Raw genomic sequence first — 24,516 nt, 5'->3', positions numbered from 1 at the left:
CCATCCTATTGCAAAAACTACTGGAAACGGCCCTGATGCAGAATAAACTCAATAATTTTACAGTTAAACTTCCAAAGTACAACAGCAGGTGGCATCATCGTACTGAGCATATTTAGCAGACTAGCTGGCTTGCCATCTCTGAAGTTGCAACAGAATCGGGATGACTCAGTCCATGCATCTTTAATGATTTGCAAAGGAAATTGGGTAAAGGATCGTTGGTCGTTCACTTTTAATAAATTCTTTATTAATATCTTTATTTTTGAATGCTGCGCCACTGTAAGAATGATTCATACTTTAAAAATTTGTATTGAATTCGGACAAAACAACTGAGCATAAAGTACACGCAAAACAATCAGTCAGATATATATTATGTGGAAAATACCAAGCGCGCAGAGCGCACATCCTCCAGCGGTCGGTTCCCAACACGAGACAACTTTATTTCCGCCTGTCTGTCAGAGTGGCTGTCAAACACGGGCTAGGGGTTGTGCTCCTGCTGCTCCGTCATTCAGGAAGTCTAGACCAACTGACAGCACTTCGAGAAGTCACAGCGAAATCTCTAGAGTCGGACAAAATAACCCTGAAGTGCGTACGGTTTTCACCAAGGACGAATTTTACAAAAGGTGAGTAGTTTTTTCACTCTGCTGTTGCGCTGCTGTCAACGTTTGTCCCCATCCACTGTAACGGTTAACAGCTCGTGCTAAAAGCCTCGCGCGCTGAGAACTGAAAATGACACTTCCTCTTGGCTCAACGGCTGAGCTACTGTAGCTAAATGTCAAAGCGGTAAAAGTGGATACAAAGGAGTAGTAGTGTCGATTAGGTTGCACCTGAAGTTGGTACTGACTATCATCGCCTGTTTTCGACGTTGTTCGGCTTGTTGTTTGAACGCAACTCAGAGGTGGTGAGTACTGAGACAAGCATCAGCTCGCTGGGGTTAAGTGCGTAGGTTTGGTTTTTAACGGCTTTAACGAAGTGTGCACGTTTGCTCGTTATTGCACCTTTTTAAAGCCTAGGCTGAATTGTGGGTATTTTTTTACGCTGTGAACTGACGAAGAAGAAGCTTTGCTGTTTGGTTTGTTCCTCGGGGGGTGAGTATGCTGAGAAAACGAATGACAGCTTGTAGTGAAGTGAACGTTTGGGTTTTTTTTTTTTGCAACAGACAAGGTGGCTGGGTGGTGTATAAACTTGTCCATGGTGTTATTTTAGCAGTCTCACGCAGTGTGAGTGTCAGTCCGTTTGAATCTGTCACGTCCAAAATGACTGTGGTACCTTCCATTGCACATTGTTGTGAGTGAGCTTTTACTATCAACGCACGGTCACAATGGCTTTCGGTTGAGACAGTGTAACGTCCACTATGCATGACACTACGCATACTTTTACTACGTCTATCTGAAGCCTTTTTACACAGGCGATCATGATCTGCACACCCTGTTTTGTTCTGCTTTTGTGGGGGGTTTAGGATTTAGATTGTAGGATTAGACTGCACTAATTTAATGCAAAGACAACAACGGTACGTCATTCATTGTTTTATTATATAAGTCATTCATGGCTTGAATTGTACCGGACATCTTCACCTGCACACGAGACGGTGCTCCATTAAATGGGCAGTAGTTAAAAGTAACTGTAGGCTAATACGGCGCGCTCGAAATGGCAGATGTAGATAGCAAGCTGAGCACTAAAACCCAAGCTGACCCAATATGATGTCATCTCTTGTGTGTAGAGCGCATGAGTGAGAGGAAGCAGACCCGTGTTTGACTGCTAAACTGTGTCATTTGTAAAGATTTATTTTAAGAAGCCTGCCCACTCAATTTCAGGCATGGATCGCGGGAATTTAATCCTGTATTATGACACTGCACCTGCATGCCATTCACATCGATTTGTAGTATTTTTTTTCTTTTTTTTTCTGTTATGTCATTTAGCTTAGGAATGATGCACTGTAGATGAAAACCCTGTGTGAATCAATTTTGCACACTGTAGTTTTACACAGTGGTTTACTCATCTTGAGATAATGTTAAGTGAGTATTGTAAAACTGATGTCAGTTCCCCTTTATAACATCTGTCAAGTTTGTCTTTCTGTGCTATGTCCGAGTTTCTCTGCCCTACTTCGGTTTTGTTCAAAGGGCAAATACGTCACTGTTGTGCAAGTGTGTTTTGTCCGTTTTTCACATCATTCACATCTAATCGGTTCATCGACCACCCAATCGCAGTTCCACTGACATAGGGAACAGAAAGTGTCACACTTCCTTATTGGTATCTCCTTTTATGATTTTGATTGTGCCATTTTCTCTGAATGTTTCGATCCCAGTCACAACATAGACTAGATGTTAAAGGTACATGTAGCATAATGGTGCACAGATAATGATGGACATAGTATTTTAGTTCACATTTCAGATCAAACCACAAAGTGAAAAGGGATCTATGTAAGCACTAAAAGAGGCTCAAGAAGTGCTTTTACTGTGACAGTGTAGAAAGATTAAAACATTTTTGGAATGGGTCGGAGTGATATATGCTAAAATGATTTCAAAAGAAATTCCACTAAACCTCAAGCTTTTTCTTTTCTGTTTGTAGCCAGGAGGACACGACTGCAATTAAAATGAAGAACAATTAATGAACCTCAGTTGTTTGAATGCCAAAGAGCTAATTGTGACGTGTTTTTTGGGTGGGGGAAAAAACCAAATATTACCCACAGGATAAGATAAATAATGTCAATTCTTCCACTAGATAGAATAACACATATATTAAAATCTAATAGGAAATCAGTGTGAAGTGAGCAACAGCCATCCTATACCCATTTTTACAATGTTCACAGAATGTTTTGTCTTTAATGTTAAAAAAAAAAAGAAAAGTTGTTTGGGTATAAATTACCTTGTATATTAACAAAATGAGTGTTTTCCTGTTTGTTTGTTTGCATGTTTATTTGTTTTTATCTTGTTAATTTTTTTAATTGTTTAATTTTTTTAATTTAATCTAAACTATTTAAACAAATACTCAGTGCACAGATGTAGAGGAGACAGAGGTGCGTGTGTGCGCGTGTGTGTGTCTGTATTCTCATGAATTCAGGAAATCAGTTAGTGCTTTCAAGAAGGCAAGGCATCATGAAATAGAACAGTGGGGAAGGACAGCCTCAAAATTAGTAATCTAATTCAAACCTGCAAGGATTCAACATGCTGGAGAGAGAGAGTGAGAGATATGATGGCTTAGTGTGCTCTGACTCTGTTGTTCTACTCCATAGCCAAATCCCTTATCCTAATGAGAGAATTTATTCTGTTGGGATCTTCAAATTATTGCATTAATGTCACAAAGAGGAAATGGACTCAGCAGAATGGAAACCACAGTTCCCAGTCTTTTATGACAGACGGGGCTTGCTTCTTCTGGGTCTGTCCACATGTCATTGGGATGTACAATGGGCTGCAGCAGATTATCTGTACAACAGATACTGCCATCTTATAAAACAGACTACATTAGTTATAACAGTTGTCCTGACCTCTATGTGCCCTTTATAGGTCTTGTAATATGCTGCAGCGTCTAATGCAATCTCTGTCTGTCTCAGTGAAATCCTGATTTGTTTTATTTCAGAGAAACTAGAAGCCACTGAAGCCCTCTACTAGCTTTACACAAGATGGGATTTTTTTAAAAAACAACCCAAAAACTTATCAATGGGAAGAGTTTAACTGTATCAGCTATAATCGAGAAATTAAACTCCCAGTCCCCCTATGTGAATGTTAAAGTTATCGAGTTGACCTGTTCTTTTGAAAAACCTAGACAAGCCTACTGGTAGGCCTCTTACAGTTTGGAAACAATTATGTAATAAGGTTATTGGCATTGTCATATCCACATATTTGAAACAGCAATTGTGATATTTTACAACAATTTAACCCCTCAATGAGAAAGAGCTGAATTTGCTTCTAGGTGAAACCTGTTGAAGTGAAAAGCTTTTTCCTTTCACATGATGAAAGGCTGACTTTTGAAACCTATATTACAGAATTGTCAGTTATCCAGTGCCACAGCAGTTTGGTGGTTTATGCTACAGTGGCAGGGCACATCAATATTAAAGGGCTTCTGTCAGGCTTAATGTTATGCAGTGATCTGGTTTAGGATGTCTGATACAGGAATGTTGTCTCAGATAGTAAGGAGAATTATGCCGTTTCTACCCCCACCACTGATGTGTTCATGCGTACTGCTTTTAATGATGATTTCAGTTGACAGCAAAACTCTGTACTGCTGCAAGATCATAGTCTTGTGAAGCCAGCAAGAGAGAGTACCAGCACAGATATGTGTTAGCAGGATTAATCTATAGAAGCACTTTGTTTGATTAGCCAGTCAGAACTACCTACGGTACACGTGTGCATGTTCACAGTGGGTGCGTTCCTAAATCTTCTTTTGGTGTGCATTAAAGCAGCGTTTGTGTCCAACTAAGAGTGTCTATTTAATTAAATGTGAAAATGGTTAGTTCCTCAAAGCAAATGCCCTTTTTATAAACCATCTGTTGATTCATGTCCAGCTCATAGTTTCTTTTATCGGCATCACTTCTGGATTTTTATGGCAATGGCGTATTTGCACCACTGACCATCATGGGGAAAAATGTGAAATGGATCTAGTCAAGGCCCAGCAGCTGGTGCAGACCTGAGTCATGGCCTTGGTCTACTGAAAGCTGTCTCAGAGGGGGGAAGCCACGGCCCAGCAGATGTCTCATCAACAAATGCCTCCCCAGTGAGTGTGCCACTTCTGCTGTTTACTTGCCACCTTGCACAGCTGAAAACTGTATTAGTCAGACCAACCACTTTAGATCTTGAGCAGAAGTATTCAGCTGTCGCCCACTGAAGTTTTCACAATGAAAATATTGCACACCTAAAAAGGTAATTATTGCAGCAGTTCTGATCTAAGTATGTGTGTGCTTATTCATCTGGAAATTCCTATTGGATTTTATAGGCTTTTCACTAGTGTAGCATCTGGCTCAATTTCTTCACTAATGTATGTGCTGCATACTATTATGCACCACATATTGGTTGTTAAATACGTCATTCTTCCTAATGTACTACATGTCCATTGTTTCCTTCATTGTTTTTTTTGTTTTTTTTTTTCAAATTGTGTCACAAGATAGGCATTTTGGCAAGTTAGCCTCTGTGGGTGTGGGAGGTTAGCACGAGTGACTTGATTACAGAGCTTTATTAGAAGTGCGCATCCAATCCCCTGGCGAGGTTGCAGCTGTGACCATGAGTAGGCCCCCCTACCCACCCTCTTTTCAACCCCTATTATGTCCAACTACATCTGTCTCCCTTTTTTTTTTTTTTTTTTCGTGAAATGTGCAAGCCTATCCCTGCTCTTCTATGACTAGGCCAAGTTGAAGTGCTGAGGAATTATGAGGAGCCATCACCATCACCCAAAGAGACATTACCAATGCTGATGGCTGACTTGTCTTATCTCTGCCCACCACTACCCCTCCTGGGCCTAAGGCTTAATTTAGCCTGGCAGAATGGCGGAAAAGACTCAGACTGGACTATTTTTAGAACTACATGGTTCACTGTAATATGGGTCTTTAAAAAATTGAAAGTGTCATGTCATAGGCCTACCATTTGCCTCTGTTCTGCTGACTCTCCCCTGCATGCAAGCCAACTGGGGAAACTCTAGTATGCACTGTGAGCTTCATAGAGTGGGGCATGTCAGCAGGGCTTAGGATGCATGAATGTGATGGACACATTTACTGATGTGAGTGGGGGTGAGGTAATGCACCGCACCACATCTATTTTGGGAGCTTCCTTTGGCTGCTCAAAGCGCTTTTGTGTCACACAGTTATTCACCATAATTTTTCACTCAGCACTTTTGCTAACATGTCTCAAAACTTCATTCATTTATTTCAGAGCACTTTTCATTGGTGTGAAGGTTCAGAACCTTCATGTTGGCAAAATTGTGGATGCTGTGGTCAACAGTGACCAGCAGTGACCATTATAATAGCTTTTATTCCATAGCACTTCTGAAAGATCTATAGGGCATCTAGGATCAGTAGTGCTACCTAACATGATGTGAATGTTTGATAACTTCTCATCATGTGAGCTACCAAAGTGCATGCCAAAAACGCCCTGGTCCCAAGGGAATCTAGGCCTCTGCCCAAGCTCTGTGCAGCTCTAATACTGTGACTGGACAGCCTCCATTGGGTCAAGTGGAGATTTGTTTCTGATGAAGCTGGGGGAGATTGTACCGTGCTGTCACCAGCCAGCAGTGTATCAAGATAAATGTGAGTTTTATTTTTCATTTTTAGCTAACTCTGTATTTCAGCCTGGCTTCTTTCACAGGCACTTCTTTAAAAGGCAAGAAAACATTAGGACAAACAAGGCATGGAGGTTGGACTAAGAAACAACACTGAATTTCTCTTGCACTTGCGTCTCTTCCCATAGTTGCTACTTTCCAGCCAAGCTTTTTGTGTTATCTCTGTATTCATCAACCGGACTGTTGTGTGTCATAATGAATGAGGAACATAGGAGTTTCTCATGGAAAAAAATGTAAGGCCAGCCAAAGTAAGTACTTCAGCCACCCCTTTCTTGCTTAATAGTATTTACCAGGAGAGCTTTTGATGCCTTTATGAACCCTGAGAGCCTGGGGTTAAACTGAACAATTGTCCAATTACACTGCGACTTACCAGTCAACACCCAGCCCCACTGCTTCCCTCAGTCATTATAGTTTACTCACTCACTCTCTCACACACAGGCTGTCATCATGACCCAGAAGGCTGCAAACCTTAGCATAATTGCAAGGATGATATCGTCCCAGACTGCGAGATAGGAAGTACTTGCATTGTTAGGCCAAGAGGGTATCAAAGAAGCCGACATGCACACACCCTCACTGGGTTGTCATAGACGGTAGCCAGCCTGACCCGCGTCCAGCTATTGTTTCCTGGTATGATACAGGAGCCATGTCAGATAGGAAAGCCTATTGTGCTTTCATAAACAATTTAGAATGAAGTATCAAGCCAATATTACTGCTGGATTAGATGCCAAGCTTCAAGTTGCTTGTTTAAGTTGTGATTATTATAATACACAGTAATAAATGAAACAGAACCAGCTGCAGGCACTGCATTGGTCAGTACTTGATATTCATCAAGTCTAAAAGCTTCTGTTGGTCTGCCACTCCTTTTTATTCCTCTTCTAACATGAAAACATCCTTTCTCTGACTGTGATATATTTGGCTATTTGTTACAAAATGTTCCTGTTATTTATTTATGCCACTTCCCTGTACCAAAAAATATTTGCAATACAAAAACGCACATGATTAATTATTGATTTGGCAACACATAAAGAACTGTAGAGTTTTGTTGACCACATGGTTCATGACCAGTGATATCACAGTGCACAATTAAAGCAGAGATGCAGGGATAGTAAGACTTTACCAATTCCAAAGTGACATGGTGCCAGAGGCGTTGAAGAACTTAATAGGTCCCACCAGGAGCAGCAACCTGGACTACCAGTCAAAGCTAGAAATGATGGGAAAACACCAGGATAATTACAAAAAAAAAGCTCAGGGTGATTTACTGATTAATGACACTGTTCTTAAAATCTGTCTAGCACTGCTATTTTTCTACATGTGTCCTGGAGCAGGAAATGAGGCTGAATACCTTCAAAATTGTGATTGTGATAGTTGCATACAGCTAGGCTGCACACAATGGTTTTTAGCTTTTTCCATCTGGTTCTAATAATGGATCACATAAAAAGTACAATGAAATTGAGATTGTTAGTATTACAGATCTTGCTGCGAGAACTACCTGATTGTCAGTTAACAGCTAATTAAAACTAAATCTGTGGGCATAAAATTAAATGATAAAAACATTTTAATAATACATTAGTTGTTAAAATAATTCATCAATCAAAGGAGAATTTCCTTTTTTTTCTAGATATAACTTCGGAAAATAAAAGTTTAGAAGTGCTATATACAAAATTCAGGACCACTGAGTACTGCTCTAGAGCATGACCATCTCAGACTGGAATATATAGCCACACCATCCATCCATCCATCCATCCATTCGCTTCCGCTTATCCTTTTCAGGGTCGCGGGGGGCACTGGAGCCTATCCCAGCTGTCATAGGGCGAAAGGCGGGGTACACCCTGGACAGGTCGCCAGTCTGTCGCAGGGCTAACACACAGGGACAGACAACCATTCACACTCACATTCACTCACACATTCACACCTAGTGACAATTTGGATTAATCAATTAACCTATCCCCACAAGCTGCATGTCTTTGGACGGTGGGAGGAAGCCGGAGTACCCGGAGAGAACCCACGCAAACACGGGGAGAACATGCAAACTCCACACAGAAAGACCCCGGCCTGATGGTGGAATTGAACTCAGGACCTTCTTGCTGTGCGGCAACAGTGCTAACCACCGTGCCACCGTGCTGCCTATATATCCACACCTTTCCCCCTTTTACATTTCATTTCCAACCTTACTGTTTGAACATGAAACACAAGCGTGAAAAGATTGTTAACACCTTTAGCCTTTAAAAAAAAAACAAAAAAAACACTGGGTAGCTTTTGCAGGCTATGAGTCACCTGATGCCCCCTATTGTGATGAGTATCTGACTGCTTTTTTGTTGCTCTCCTCTGCACTCTGTTACACTATGTGTGTTTGTGTGTGCCTGCACCTCCAAGAAGAGGAGATACAAAGTGAAACTGAGAACAGCAAAATGGCAGTCGTTTCATTTCTGAGAGACAGCTGAAAAGAAATAAGTGGACATAATTTATGTAAAAATCAGAACAAATATACTTGGACTCAATTCTGGCATGTAGGGCAAATTAGGAGTCATAATTTTGCTGGTGTGGCCAAAAAAGCCACATAGAAATAGCTTGGAGTGGGCATGCACTGGCACAATAATACATACAACAGATTAGGACTTTTGCAATGAATCTCCTCCCTCGGATGGCTTAGGTCATTATAGTTAAACTTAGCACTGCCATTCTGGCCCTGGGGAACAGAATCAAAGTGCAGAACCGTGTGAATGTTGATGAAACTGTTGAGCTTGGTTCTGGTTGTACTCCTGATCTCATCTACCTTGTTGAGTCTTGAATACTGCGAGGCACTTCATAAAATCTTGACTTAGAATGTTTACTGGTAGCACTTGTTGCAGCTGGATCACTGAACCATGCTCCATTTAAGTGCAGCAGGAAGTGTTACGTAATTTCTTATTTTTTATTTCTCTTCATAATTGACCAGACCAACCACATCTCCTTAATAGATGCACATATATGCAGAACCATCCTCATCACGATATGGCATAAAAATACAAATCATTAACTTTTTAAATAAAATTCTCTATAACATTGGTGCTACCTTTAAGTTATTTGTATGGGTAAAATCTGGCCTCCATGGGGAAGATATCACATTTATTCCCCATGTCGGTTTTTTTTTTTTTTTTTTTTTTTTTTTGAGTGTGAGTAAAAGAGGCTTGGATGAATCAGTAAAGATCTAAAAGAGGAAAGGGGGAGGCTAAGTTCTGAACCTGAATTAATTCCCAGATTAATTGCGGGCAGACTTTACAGGGGATAAAAGCTGAAATCCTAAAGCTTAAAACCCATGGGCCCTCTCCCACTCTGTGTAAACTCCAATGATGATGTACATAATTTATACTGTCAGTGTATATTTGAAAAAAGAAGAGGAAAAAGCAAAACACACGGGAAATGACTCAGTGGCCTAGATGCATGTTTCCTTTTTGGGGTTTCCTCTGCTTAATTTCCTCCCTTCATCTTTCTCTTTCATTTTACTTTAGCATGCTGTCTTTTCTTTTTAAAAGGCAGAGTAAAGAAAAAAAGGTTATAGGTTCTGTTTCTCCTGATGTGTTGTATGCACTGAGACATACTTTTGACAGATTATCAATCAAGAAAAATACATGTTCCCTTTGATTCTCATTAACATAAAACTAAATCAGTTGAGGCACTGTGACATGAGCAAGCAAAGTTTGTTGTGTTTGTCTAGAACAACATGCAGGCTTTGACACACACCTCTTATGGCCCTACTCCTTATAATTTTTTTTTTTAATCATTATTTTGGTTTTTTCACGGTTAACGGCAGTGGTACGCTAGCGCTTGCAGGACGGCTTTATTCAGTCTATTATAAGGCTGACATCTTTGGGAGGCCTACCCATTAATGTATAACTGTGATATGCAACATCCCATGAGGCCTCAACAAAAGACTGCATGACATCATCGCTATTCCTCCAAGAACACGGCCTTCAAGAAAGTCAGAAAGAGTGTCTCATCTGTCCCACATAGGAGTCTTAAATGGAATCCATTCACTGAGCTGTGAGATTTAGTGTAGACTCATGTTCATTGCTTTGGCTTTGTCTGAAAAGAAGGCAGTATTGCTCTGAATTCGACAAACCTTGCTCGGCAGATTAAGAAAAGAAGGCCACTGAAAAGATTAAGATACTTCTCCAGGCAAGGAATCTGAATCTTTGTTCTAAGTCTCTTGCACCAGATTACAGAATTTAGGGAAATCTGATTCACTCACCCTGTTGGAGGCAAATGCTCATATGCAAAGACCGTAGTAGTTTGAGTTCCAATGATGGCACTGGAGCTCCAGTCATTCCCAGCTAATGGCAGCTCAACTTGCCTATTAAATTTTGCTCTTATTAAAATTTCATTATGAACAAAACTCAGCAAGTAGCGGCTACATGTCCTACTCAGTGTAATGACTTCTCTTTTGCACGGCTTTCACCATAAAGCATGCAGTAGGCCTCTATTAATCTTTCTGCTGCTTGATTGGAAAATCCTGTTGGGCTTTAGAGTAGCACTTCACTCAACTCAGCCCCTCACTATACATGTGCATGCGCACATTTAAAACTAGATCAGCTGATGTGTACTTCCACAAGTTAAAATCCCTGTCTGTGTGTTTTCGTGCACCTTCCTCAGTGACTATACTTTCATGTAGTGACTGTGTATTCTTGTGTGACTGTGTTTATGTACAAAGTGTTTGTGTGTGAGCATTTTCTCATACGTTCAAGCTCATGCATTTTGCATGGCCTTTTGGGAAAGCAGAATGGGGCTACAGCAGTTGGATGATTCACTGTCTGGTGTGGGCATCTGACCACTACCACTTGTTACTGTGGTCTCAAGGACATGCCTAGTGAAGGCTATTGCTAAGAGACTCAAAGAGCAAAGAGTGTTCAAGTCTCTGAAGAACTTAAAATTGATGAGTACAGTAGTGTGTAAAATTCCTCAGTTATCAGTACTTGCCATGTCATGTTTTAAGTAAAGAATTCAAATCATATTCCTTTAAATATTAATGGCGTCTGTAAGGCCTTATTGCCTAAGTGAACTGGATATCTCCTCTGTGTTTGTGCTGTGGGTGTGTTTTTTCTTAGTTTTATTTTTTATTTTTTATTGGAATTATGCAACAATACAGCCCATCTGAAAAACTTGATGGGGGGGGGGGGTATTCAACAGAAGGCAAATTATGTATTTCATTTTAGCCTTAGTAGTGCTGGAAAGTACTTTATTGACTGCTCATTGAAACACTGAAACACATTACTGACAACAGAGAAAGGTTCTGGTTTGCTATTTGGAGCAATCTTGAGTTCAGTATCTTGCCCATTGGCATGTAAAGGAGCTGGGTATCAAATAATTAGTGGACAATCCACTCTACCACCTGAGCAACTATCCACAGCTCTTGTGTGTTTATGTGTGGAACGGAAGAATATTTTTTTTCAACCACAATGAAAATCAATACAGTTGAGAATTGATAGTGTCATAAACAGTCCCATGGTTATTGCCTAGTCGATATGGCCTATCTAGTCATCCAGCCCCAGCTGAGCCTGCATAGATATGCCCAATGGCGGTGGATGTTACACACGTTTATACCAGTTTACAACCAAAAGCAGTCCAGTGTGTCACAGAGTGCCAGTAACAGCTTGGTACCTGAATGCTGAGACCTCTTTGACCAAAAGGCATTTACGCCTAATTGTTTTCCTTTTTTTGTGAATCAAAAAAGGGATTTTTCCCCTAATGATTTAAAGACACACAAAGCCCTGGTTTTACTTCAAAGTAAATTTGTTACTTTCCTATTTTCTTACCTAAACTACATTAGCACCAGAAATGGCTTTTAAAATGAACATTTTAAGCATTTCACACAGTAACTGTAATATCATTTTCGACTTGTGTAAATTGAAAACTATGGGTCTTGGTTCAGTTGATTTCTTTAGGTGTGAAAACATGGTGGAAAAATATCAACGTGCTGGGCCCCATGATTTGCCTTTCACCCACCCATTATCATAGGCAAACTATGGGTATATATTTAGTCATGACATCATTACAGTAAATGTCCTTCATACTATACTCTGAAAGAATAATTTGCTCTGCTCATGTGACTGTAGTTTTTTGGTTATGCCACTTTTGTTAAAGCATTCAAAAGCAGTAGAGGCCTAGTGAAGTGGAAATCGTCTGAAATACATGCTTTTTTTGTTTCAAGGTGAGATACAGGGCAGATATATGTATACAGTTATGTGTTTGTCAATCTATTTGTATGAGCAAGAATACATTAAAAGATTACAATAAAAACAATTTTTTTGAAACTAGGGAGAGGAATGGAGCATGTGCAGAAGAAGAACCAGTTAAAATTTTGATTCAGTGTGGTTCAAAACCAAATGCCATCATCCTTGGCATAGCATGCAATCATTCCATACCCTTTTTTATGGTTGTCTTCGGGCTTTTTGCTTGGACCTGTCTTAGGTGAATCAAAACCATAGAAATTACAGGTTGCCCATGTGGAAGGATTTTTTTCTCAAATTATGCTTACCCTCACTTACCACATTATACATTTGCCTGTGAAAATCTATAAATCAATTTAGTGTTTAAATTTCAAAACATAAATGATGTAAAAGTTTTGATTGCTTATTTAGAAGCTGCTAAAAATGTTGTAGCTTCTGTTTTACTGTAGAAAATTTAATGTTTGCAATATTAAGATTTAGAATATTCCAACCAGGTAATTATAGCTATTAATATGGCCGTAGATGGGTTTTTTCCATTGTAAAACTGTAAAAGATGCAAAGACACTAATACCTTAATAATTTTAAAAAGTAATTTGCTGGGGTTAGAGAGCTATGATTGTGCTTGTTAGTTGGAAGTAGGTGTCATCACCTGACAGTCTGTAGACAGAGTCTGACAAATACTCTAAACTTGGTGACACACAATTGAGTTTTACGGATTAAATTAGGCTTGTCTGTGGGATGATGATTGCAGGTTACACCTTGTTGCTCTGTTTGACTGGCCTCAGTCACCCAACCCTGTCATTAATATCTATAGTGCAGGCCCATTAGCTAGCTGGACTATCACCTGAGCAGGTCATAACAAATTTGAAGAAGAAGCAAAATGTTTTGCAAAATGCTGGTATCTTGATATGTAATTGAGTGGAAGATCATTTCAGGATACAGAAATCCATTAAACAAAACAAAACAATGAAAGGATAGCATTCTTGATTTAAGACCTATGACAGAGTTTTGACTTCTGCTGTTTGTAAACTGTCTAACAACATGAATCAAATATGGCTCAGTAAAGGAAAAAGAACTTAAATCATAAATCTTATTAAGCAGGAATCCACATCTCTTGCAACAACAAGTAGGCTGACATAAGTGTTATTTGTTTTTGTTTTCTTTTGTATGAATTCCCATCCCTTTCTTCTTACCAAGCCATTGTTAGTCCATGCCCTTTTGGGCTACATAGTGAACTGTTTTCTGATCTGATGCCCCCAGCAGGATGCGATCATCTGTCTGTGCCTTGACCTTACTGTTATGGAACTTAAACATGCTTTGAACTTGAACAATTATTGCCAGGATTGAAAGAAGACTCATGTTACAGTCAAATGTTTTGCCCAAGCCATTGGTTCACCTTAAGCACCACTCCCACTCCACACTTTGTAATGATGTCACCTTACTTTATCCTTTGCTCCCATTATAGTTACAAGAGCTGCTGGAGGACTTTGTCAGTTGATCGATGCAGCTCTCCACCCTCAGGAGTTTCATACAAAAATATAAATGCTTCTGAGGCAAACCAAATAATCTTTTCAGTTCACATAATTGTAAAGTTAATTATATAAGACAACTGACAAAGCATATTAAAAGAGATAAAAGTGTCTAAGTAAAAGATAAAATGAAAGGATTTGCAAATGATAAAGGGCTTCATCAACAATCTACTAATGGTAATTTTGTGGAGAAACTGTTTTGGACTACAGCTGTTGTCTGTTTATCTGTTCCTGGACATCCTAACACTTCACAGCAAGAAAAACACAGGTGTAACTAATCCCATCAGTGAAAAGTTGTTTATTTCAGTTTTAAAGTGATGCAGTCATTTTAATACCATCTGTGCTTTCACTCTTGTGATGTTTTTGAAACTTCCCTAAAAGGCAATGGTGTTTTAAAGGAATTTGATCTGTGTTGTTTAGTGTCTGGAAAGTGCCAATTAAAAAAGAAAAACAAATACTTTTGAGAGGCACATTTTTCTAATTACTCTGGGCCATAAATTAAGTCACTTGTGACTTCAGACCACAAAGGTACAGTTATCAAGTCGTAGAGTTCTTGAATTAATCATAATTTGGAGACATTTTTAAAATGTGTTTTGTTTGAAGGGGTCTCAAGACAAAATGCTGTGTAAAAACATAGATGAATACAGTCCATCAAATAAAGATGCAATTAGTCTTAAGAGCTTTACAAAAGAAGCCAAATGGACTTTAGGTTTGCAAAAATGGTTTCACCTCTCATCCAAGAGGCTTCTTCATTTCTGAAGAAGGATGCAATTACTTTCATTTCACCAGTTACTTCACTAAGACCAAACATTATTATGAGCTCTAGAGACAGAGACCTCTTTTATCCTCTCTTAATATCTGCCATCAATCTTTCTCTCATTTTAATCAAAAGACCCATTATTAGCACATATTGCCTCTGTCTGTATACACATACAGGAAAGTGTACTTTTACTGACTCATACTGTACATACTCATACTGACACACAGCCCAAAGCCAGCGTACAAATTTTGTCCAAACTAAAAAGAGAATATCTAGGTTAGTGTGAGCCCTGGGGCTAATTCAAGTATTATTTTATGGTTGTATTTATATTTATTTATTAACATCACGTTCTCCTGGGGACCATGCGTAAGTCATTGTTGCTAAGGTGCGCGCAAACCCTGCAAACCGCTTCAGATTAATTGAATGTTTTGGATATAATTTGCATAAATCCAACATGTGCATGTTGGTGTTTGTTCAGTGAGTCAGCTTAGAGGAGGTGGCGCTGGTGGAGTCGTGCTTTTAAAATAATGAACTGATCCTGTGCAGGGCCTACGAGGGTTTTCAAAAAAATAGAGTTTGACCAAAATGATTGCCCAGGAGAAAAGGAATTACATAAACATGGACCTCCCACATTTAGACATGTTTTAATTGCAGGCACGTCATAGAAGATAAAATATACAACAGAAAGCTGCCATGACGCAGCTGTAAGGGTCATAAAATAGCACACTGGAGCTTAACTGTTTCTGAGATTAGGTAAGATTCAAAATATTTTTATACTGGTTATGGTAATACCAGTTCCTAAAAGGTTATATTTTGACATATGTCTGTGTTAATACTGAATCTTAACAGTTAAAGAAACAGATTTATTCTCTTTAGTTAAAATTTTAGAGCCTATACTTTATTAAACACCAAAATCAATATTAAATTACAACAAAGTTGAAAGTGCTGAAGATTTTTACTTCAAAAAACATAAATATCAAAACACAGTCTTCATTCTCTGGCACTGTCTGTATGTGTAGAAAAGAGTAATAAAAATCCTGTTATGTTTTCATCCACCTTAAAGTGGAACAAAGGTGTGTCTGTGTTTGATGTCAAAGTTCAATAACTCTGTTGTCTCGTGCTTTGTTGGCCTTGTTGACTGCATGCTTCCCTGTCCTTCTTTTTTTGTTCTCAATTCTTTTAATAGCCCATCTTTAACCTCTTTAATCCCTTTGCTTTTTTCATATCAGTTTTGTTTATTTGAACTGTAAATAGAAACCTTTACTTAAACTGTTGCAAAGCAAGATGCAATTTGTTCTCGCAAAAAACAAACAAACAAACAAAACGTGCTATAGCTTCCTGCCTGTTCAGTTTTTTAAAGCCAGTGTGAGGTGAGTAGTTGTCAGATGTTCTGATTTAGTTTGTAGATAAAATATTTACATGGAAATATTTGATGTGGGATCCTCAGACAAACCGAATGTCTGACAAACATAAAAGTGCCATAAAGAAGTCAAGTACACTGATTTGCTGTTGCCTACACTGGCCAAAAAGCACCACAACTATGAAATGAATGTCTGTCTAGGTGTAAAATATTTACAAGGCCATTGCATTATAGGAGCAGTCACCCTACCCTCATAGCAGTCACAAATTTTGGTCCTAATTTTCCATTCCTCTGAATGTTATGTTATCCACTTGTAGAAATGTGCATATACTACCTGAGCTCTCACACATATTTTCTGATACTTTAATAAGTTTTTATTACCGTATTGAGATCAGATTTTCTGTGTATATTTTTCCTCATTAAGGGGAAAATTAACTATTGAACTCTAGATTATCTATGCAGATATTTCACAGTATGGCATAGTTATCGTTTAAAACTATCAAGATAACAGTGGTGAATGCAGCTGTCAGATAAAAAAAACAACTGAAAATCCTGTGCTGCAGTTTACATTTAGAAATATGTTTTATTCTGTTGGGAATTAAAAATAAAAACAGAACTTCTAACTCTTGCTTGGATTTTTTTTAAAGCAGCTGGGGTGGTTCTTTACTTTTTTGGTGCAAACTTTAGAATTGTTCAGTTAGGATTGAATAAGTTTAAAACCAGAAATCTGTTCAGAACAAAACCTATTCCAATGAAAATGGTGGTCTCACCACCTTCCATATATTTCTGAGAGAGAGGCAACATTTTAAATTGCCAATTAAATGCATTAAATTGCTGTTCTTGTTTTCATTAATACAGCTTCAATACTGAGCTTTTGTAGTTAAATGCTTTCTTCTCCTGCTCGTCATCTCTACTTCTTTCTTTGTTGTGTGTGTGGTTGTAACCTGTTGATCCTACAGCTCCCAGCCAGAGTGCCCACAGATAAACCTCCTGCTCTTCACCTTTTACTTTCTCTTATGTGCAAAATTGGCTGTGAGGGACTGTTGAATAATTTAGCAGCCTGGTGATGGGGCTCTGTGACACTGCTCTTAGTGTGTTTACTTGTTTCAGTGTGTGTCTGTGTGTGTCTGTGTTTGTATTTATTTAGGGAGGAGGGGTTTGGAAAAAGACAGTGTGTGAGAGAGACTGTGAGTTTGGGGGGAAAAAAACAAGACAGTAGACCACACATACTATTGACAGGGTTGGAAGAAAATGTTCAGCTGAAAAGGCACTAGCACAGATAGTTGCCAGAGAGGATGAATGGCTTTAATGAGAAAACTCCAGGCTTTGCTCTAGAGGGACAGACACACAGACCGACCCCTCTGTATTCATGGGATTTCTCTGAAAAAGCTTTCACAGTGAATGAAGGATGGTCTTTGTGCAGCAGAATGAGTGTGACCAGTGCTGTGCGTATGTTTGTGTGCCTGCATATGTGTGAGTATGCCTAGCTTTCATTACCATTTTCAGACAAGTGCACATGTGTCCAACGCACAAGGTATGCTGGTGATGCATTAATTGGGGGATGTTTTAGATACCACACAGGTCGGCTACTTCATTACCTCAGTACAAATGAAAATCACTCGTATAGAGAGGCTTGGGTACTGTGAATTTGCTTTACAAGACTCCAAATTAGGATAAAATACTTTTGTAGCTTCTTGGATGGAAAAATGTTTCAAAGCAACTCAGAATAATCTCCTCTGAACTTTTAGGTCTTGGAAAGAACATTTCAAAGATGATCCTTGTATATGCTGAGACTTATGTTAGATTATCTGTGTGATTTGATTTTGCTGGCTTTATCTTTCACTGTGCCGAGATGGATAGAAGCAGTTTTTCCAGTGCAAACAATCAGAAGTAATGACTTTATTTTTAGCAAACCAACATTTCTATCTTCACAGAACTCTTTTTGTCCTGCATTTACTTTTTTATTCCAATACACATTGTCAAACAGAAATTAAACCTTTTTTTAAATTTAAGATTTAAATTTACATGGAATTAAATGCAAAATGTTTCTATCTGAAAATCTTTTTATTTTTCATTCAGTTACTTTAGAAATGAATTAACTGTTTGTTTATTGAAATTTTCAATACATTTTCATCACTACTCTCTCCACGTCTTAGATTAGATTAAGTTTTTAGGCCTCTCAAGTCTAAGAGGCCCAAAGCCAAAGATATAATAGGCCTCCAAATCATTCTCATGTGTGAAGGCTTTTATGTGTCTTGGTTGTGCTTGTTCCATTCTCATTACATAACACTCTGTAGGTCTACATAATTGAAAATGGCTTTTCTACATCAATGTGGAGATTAAAATTGCCATTGACCTACAAAGCTGTAAGACACAAAAGGGCCGTCCTCCTCTGCTTTGTCACAAGTGTGCATTGTGTAACTTGGGACTATTGAGAGCCGTTCTACTGTAATAGACATTGCGAGTAACATTAGGGCCATTGTTGCTGGAGGTGCCCCTGAATCCGAATTTTTAAAATTATTGAAATTGCAATAATTGCAGGCTTATATAAAGTACAATATGCCTCTTTCAGAGGCAGGATTTCAACTTCAGTATTGTGTAAGAGCATAAACATAAATGAAGCAATGGAATAAATTTCATAGCATTCGTTGCTAGTAGATAACTAAAGTCTTAGGTTCTGTTCTGACCAATTCTGCTTAAATAGAGGGACTGGGTAACACTATGGTAATATTGGATGAACCAGGACCTTATTTTGGTTACAGTGAATTGGCATGTCTTGGCACTTTATGGTTGATTACAGTAACTTAATCACCCCTTTCGGGATGTACTTCACAGTAGCTGCAGCAATGTGCTGGTAACATTATCTCTTATACACTAGACTCACTCAAAACACTGGACCCACGTCACACACAATTTACACATACTTGCGCTTTGACCTTTTGGAAGATATGGGTATCAGCCTTCAATTTCACTTCAATAAGAGTACAGCACAGAGTGACGCTTTGAAGCATTGTCTTTCAGGGACTTTCATGGCTGTTTTGAAAATGCATTTTAACAGTGAATATCTTTTAAAGGCTGAAAGAATTTAAGATTATCAACATGTGTTAATGACAGTAGTGACAGGGAACATTTGGGTGGCATTATTTTACAATTAGAGATTTATTCAAAGTTTTCTGTCTTGAATGATCAAAAAAGCTGTCTGGAGACACAGTATTGCGCACTTTATACACCACCATTAGTGACCCAGTGACATTATCTTCTGTCTAAATGCTGGTTCTTAAACCTGTTTTTGTTATGTATTCTGGCAGTGTATTTGCAAGAACAAACGTTTTTGAATCCTTTACCATTTGGAATAACCAGTTTTTGGCATTGATTACTAACAAAATATAGTGAACCCAAGCTGTTTTGATGAGAAATCATCTTTGTAAAATATGGGTTTGGCTTATTTATTGGATGACTTGATTGACAAGCTCTCTTCAGGTCATGGCACAGCGGCCATTGGTAAACAAGACATTTGTCTCTCTTGTGCTCTCTTTTTCTTTAAATCATCGTGTTGTTCATTTGCTTTTGAGTTTTGGGTAATTGTCTTGCATCACTCACCCTCTCTGACGTTTTAGGGTCATGGACTGCTCCCCTGACATTTTTTTTTTTTTGTAAAATTTCTTGATTCAGATTTGAATTAAAAGTTTCTTCAGTTATTGCAAAGCATCCAGGCCCTGGGGTAGCAAGCCATGATATTGGCCTCCACTATGTTTCACAGCTGGAATACAGTTTTGTTGTTGAGCGGTGCCTTTTTGCCCCCCTCTAAATAGTTTAAATCATGTGACTGCAGAATATCATCCACAAGTGTTGTGGAACATCCAGCTGATATTATTTGGAGTATACTTTAAAAATGTTTTCATCTTGCGCTTCTGTTAACACCATTCTTATTTAGTGTTTGTGTTACAGGGAACATGAATCCTTTGTTTTTTGTTGGGTTTTTTTGTGAGGGTTTTTGGCCAGTCAAATCAAGACTTCTGCAGATGTTTTTTCCCCTATCCTTGCATCCTTATTTTACATTATGTGAATTTTCAGGGTAATCAGTGGTAGGAAGCATAACAACACTTCTTCTTCTTTTTTTCCCCCTCCCCCTCACACAGTAGTAAACAGACAATCTTACCTAGAGCTGACAAATGCCACGGAGCCTTTTCTAGCTCTATGCATGATTTTTAAAATGCTTCCTGTGAAAGTTATGGCGATCCAAACATAGTTTTTTATAGAGTGGGGACTTAGTTTTTTCCCTTTTTTCTTTAAGGATGTGATTACTGACCAAAAGTCTTCCACATTTTTTTTTTTCCATTCACACAATGGAAACCCCCCAAAAACAAACAAAAAAAAAACCCATTCTGCTGATAAAGCTGCCGATTACATTTGTTGTCTCTGCATTAGTTTAAGTCACGATCGTAGGCACACTAGCTCATCTCTAATCTGTACTTCATCCCCACGGTGCTTAAGCGAGATAGAAATGTAGAGGTCCATCAAAGTAATCTGTGCAGAGTTCATCATAAGTCATCTAAAGCACAAATAAAGTACCCACTGTAAGGTTCTGAGCTGTTGTTGCTTTAAGGCAACAAGAGCGAATCACTTCAAATAAACTAATGAGTAAGAATTGGCCCAGGGTTTAGGTCGGTGGATGGGCCACTTATTTGTCTAGTATTTGTCCCTCAATCCACCAACGCCTACATTTATGTTGGCATTAGGCTTAAAACTAATCTGAGAAGGTAACAGTCTTGTGTGCGTTTGTATGCATGCATGTCTCAGTAGTGCCACTAAGCTCTTGAGATGAGAGCTGCCCTGAAGTCTCCAAATCCTGCTTTACAGCATAAACTATGTATGTGTATGTGTGTATTCTTCACTGTGTGAAAATGAGTCACTGCTATAAAAATCCACACCATGCCACCCTGGCAGAATAATCAGAACATAATGTTTAGTTTCTTTCTATCTCGCTGGATTAGTTTATTTTCATCCGGGAAGAATTTTTCGTGTTGTTGAAATAGCCTCGCATTTTGGTTGCCTCGGCTTTAAATAAAGCGGTGTGTCACTATGGGACATGATTTTAAGCACAACTCCAAAATGACTCATCAAAAACCCACCTCAGTCATCCTCAGCCACACTGGGAGTCATTGATTACATTTGTAAACTCTGAGTATTAGTGTCATTCATTTAAATTTAGGAAAATCAACACTCAAAAAAGAAGGATGAACTATCAAACTAGCCTAACTGGTTTTTAGTGCTCCAATTATGCACATAATTCAAAAGTTGGCTACTGACACCATTTCTCGTGCTTTCAGTTCTTAGATTGCACAAAATTCCCCAGGTTTTCATGAAGGAAGTGATGTCATTGTTTATAACGTCTACAATCAGTTTTGTGACATTTTGTTTTTACATCTAAAAACTGAAACTAAAAGGGGATTAAAGTTGGACAAAGTCCATGTTTGACACCCTGACATCTCACTTGATGAATTGTTTGGCCAATCCCCTTGAAAGCAGTTTTTCTTTTTTTGTTTTATTTTTTCTTTTTTTCAACCAAAAATAAGAAATGCAATGTTAGGCGGTTGAAGCAGTTTTTGTTGGCCAAGTTGTGTCTTGGAAATTGACAACATGTGACTCAAGATTTCTGATTCATATCACAGTGTGTCATAACAGGAGGAACAGAAAGTAAGAGATGGATTTCAGGATTTTGATTTCTAGGCAATACACTAATGAAGTTTATGAAAGAATGTTAACATAGAATGTCAGAGATGCTGTTATGCATGTTTTCCAGAGCATACGTTACCTTAATTCTTCTGAACTTGGAATAAGAAGTAATTTTGATTAGTATTTCACTCATTTATGTTTGTACAGGTGAGCATGGACTAGTTAAGAGCCTTAAAATCAGAAACTTTTCACATGGGCTGTCACACTCTTTAACTTATCTTCTACAAACCCACAATATCCCTAACCCTTTTTTTTTTTTTTTTAACTTTACTGTTTAAGTGATTACCACATGCTCTGTGCCTTAGTCTCAGCCATTTTTCTGTTGGTTTTTTTGTTTTTTTTGTTTTTTTTTGTTTTTTTTTCTTTGTTAAAGCACATTTCATCATGTCATGCTGCAGCTGGCCCGCTAACCTTTATAACCTTCTCTTTTCCTCCAACACCACGACTCACATGTATGCACATCCACTGAATGCTCTGAAACATTTGGTTAGCATTGCAGCAGTATGCTTCTCAGCCACCAGGCCAGGAGACATTCCAGTTTAACTTTCATTTTTTTTAAATTTAATATGACCTCTTTTCTGTTTCATTCACATAAAATGTGTAAAGGACCAGTATTTACAAAATTGCCTTAAGACTCGATTATGTTCGCTTGTGACAACAGGGTTTATCTATTGTAACTCATTCTGCTGATTTATTCTTCATTTTTGTACTGTACATAAAATATTCATGTTTTTTTTTTTATTCAAATGAAGTATCTTTACAGTCTGCATGCATTTTCTGTGTTTATACCTCTAACCCTTAATCCATTAACTAATTGCTCAGTTAACAGATAATTAATCAGCAATCCAATTTGATAAAAGATTGTTTCAATGAAATTATTACAATTTGTACAGCCATGTCACATAATTAACTGAACAAGATTTTGACTCATTTCAAAGTAGTGTATTTTAAAAGCCCTTATATAGCTCACACAGTACAGTACATCAGTATAAAATGTATTATTTTATTTCAAAGTGAAGACAATCGAAACCTCTTTAAAACACTCACAATGCTGCCTTTATGTTCTTATCAGTCCATCAAATAAAACTGACCTCGTCAAGAACTCGAAGACTCAAATAAAAGATGCAAATAAACCTGTACTGTTATACTTATTCCCACTACATAGACTGTACATATTTTTCTTTTCATTGTTGCTTGGTCATAAATGCCAGGCAGGGTGGAGTAAGCGAGGAGGAGGAGAAGTGCAGCCACAACTTTCCCAGAGGCTCATGCAAGCGTCAGTTGTGTTATAAATCATTCAGGGACACTCAGAAGGGGCACAATACATTTTTATCTCTCTTCTCTCATCTCTGAATCCCCTCTCCCTGTTTTATTATTGAATGTGGTTCCTTTGAGCGTCCAATCTGCCACTCGGCACCATCAAAAAGAGAAAGGAGGAAGTAGTGGGGGTTAACCAATAAGACACAGAGAGAGAGAGAGAAGGGTAAAAATGGCTGTAATGTGGGAGGCAGAGGAGATGAGGAAAGGACTCATTCCAGTTTGATTAGACACAGGAATTCGGTTGCTCAAACAAAAAGGTCACAGTGTCATTTGTGTCCTAAATAACAGATCTACTGTAAATCTTGATTGTCCGAGACAACAATTGATTTTTATTGTGTGCCCGTCTCAAAACGATTATGTAGTTGTGGGTGAGGTTGGATTCACTGGTAGTTGATGCTGTTCCACCTGCTTGTCAGAACGAAATAAAGCCCAGTAGCTGACAGCGCTCTGCTGTCAGAACAACTCTCTCAGATTTGATGTGTATGTGTGAATCGACTATATGTGTAATACTGTGTGTGTACGTGGATGAAAACAAAATATTATGCTTGCTTGTGGGTGTGCTTGCAAAAGCTTGTGTCCATAAGCACTGTATGTAGTGTCCTTGAACTCATGTATTTGAAAGAAGATGCATTTGTCTGCAAAATAGGAAGCACTTCTTCATATAAAATGCTCGGATATCTAGCCTGAGATGTTGTCAGCTGACTGTAGTCTGGCATAGACCTTGAGCTCCCTGTGAAAATGGCCAAGTGGGTGTAGAAAATCACTCAACACGAACATGGTTTTTGTATCTGTCGTTCTGCATAAAGGTAGACTGTGGATCCATGAAGATGGTGCCTGTATTTTTACTGCTGCACTGAATAAAGTTATACCAATGAGCATTTTAAGGCAAAAAACATCTCAAGCCCGCCTTTTTGAGAAAATGTACACAGATTACATTTCCGCTAAATTTTCTGTTTTTGTTATGGAAATTACATTGCCATCTTTCCCGAAACTGAGAACATAATAAGTATCTATCACTACAAAGATTTTCATTGGCTGTTGAGTCATTTCACCATCTGCTGTTATCAGATGTGTCATGCTATTTGTTTCAGTTCCAGAGTCCACCTATGGCATGGTTACAGTTATAATTTAGTGTATCTCATATATATGCTGTTGACCTGATGAATCAAGCAATCGAAATTAAATTTTTACATGACACTTTTGATTATTTACGCTCAGTGATGATTTAGTGACCTTTGTTACCGTACACTCTGTGAGCACTACACCTATGGCTGTAAAGAATTCCTTATGGTTCTTACTGGTAAATATTACTTTCCTCCTTTCTTGTTTTATGAGCCAATGAACAAC

General features: G+C 38.4%; 1 protein-coding gene across 2 annotated transcripts in view; it reads left to right on the top strand.

The window, feature by feature from the left end:
- Positions 1-471: 471 nt before the first annotated feature.
- Positions 472-24,516, top strand: part of taok3a (TAO kinase 3a) — a 64,210-nt gene continuing 40,165 nt past the window's right edge. The window contains exon 1 of one of the 2 annotated variants that reach the window (XM_085367494.1): positions 472-620. The gene's annotated coding sequence lies outside the window, so the exon portion shown is untranslated. Of the gene's footprint in view, positions 899-24,516 lie in introns of both variants that reach the window. The other variant, XM_085367495.1, reaches the window with a different exon arrangement.

The sequence above is a fragment of the Diplotaxodon limnothrissa genome, linkage group LG12, assembly GCF_057381915.1.
Source record: "Diplotaxodon limnothrissa isolate DT_005_m linkage group LG12, D_limnothrissa_male_GT1.1, whole genome shotgun sequence".
Lineage (NCBI taxonomy): Eukaryota > Metazoa > Chordata > Actinopteri > Cichliformes > Cichlidae > Diplotaxodon > Diplotaxodon limnothrissa.
The sequence above is the reverse complement of the archived record's forward strand: the minus strand, read 5'-3'. Positions and strand labels throughout refer to the sequence as shown.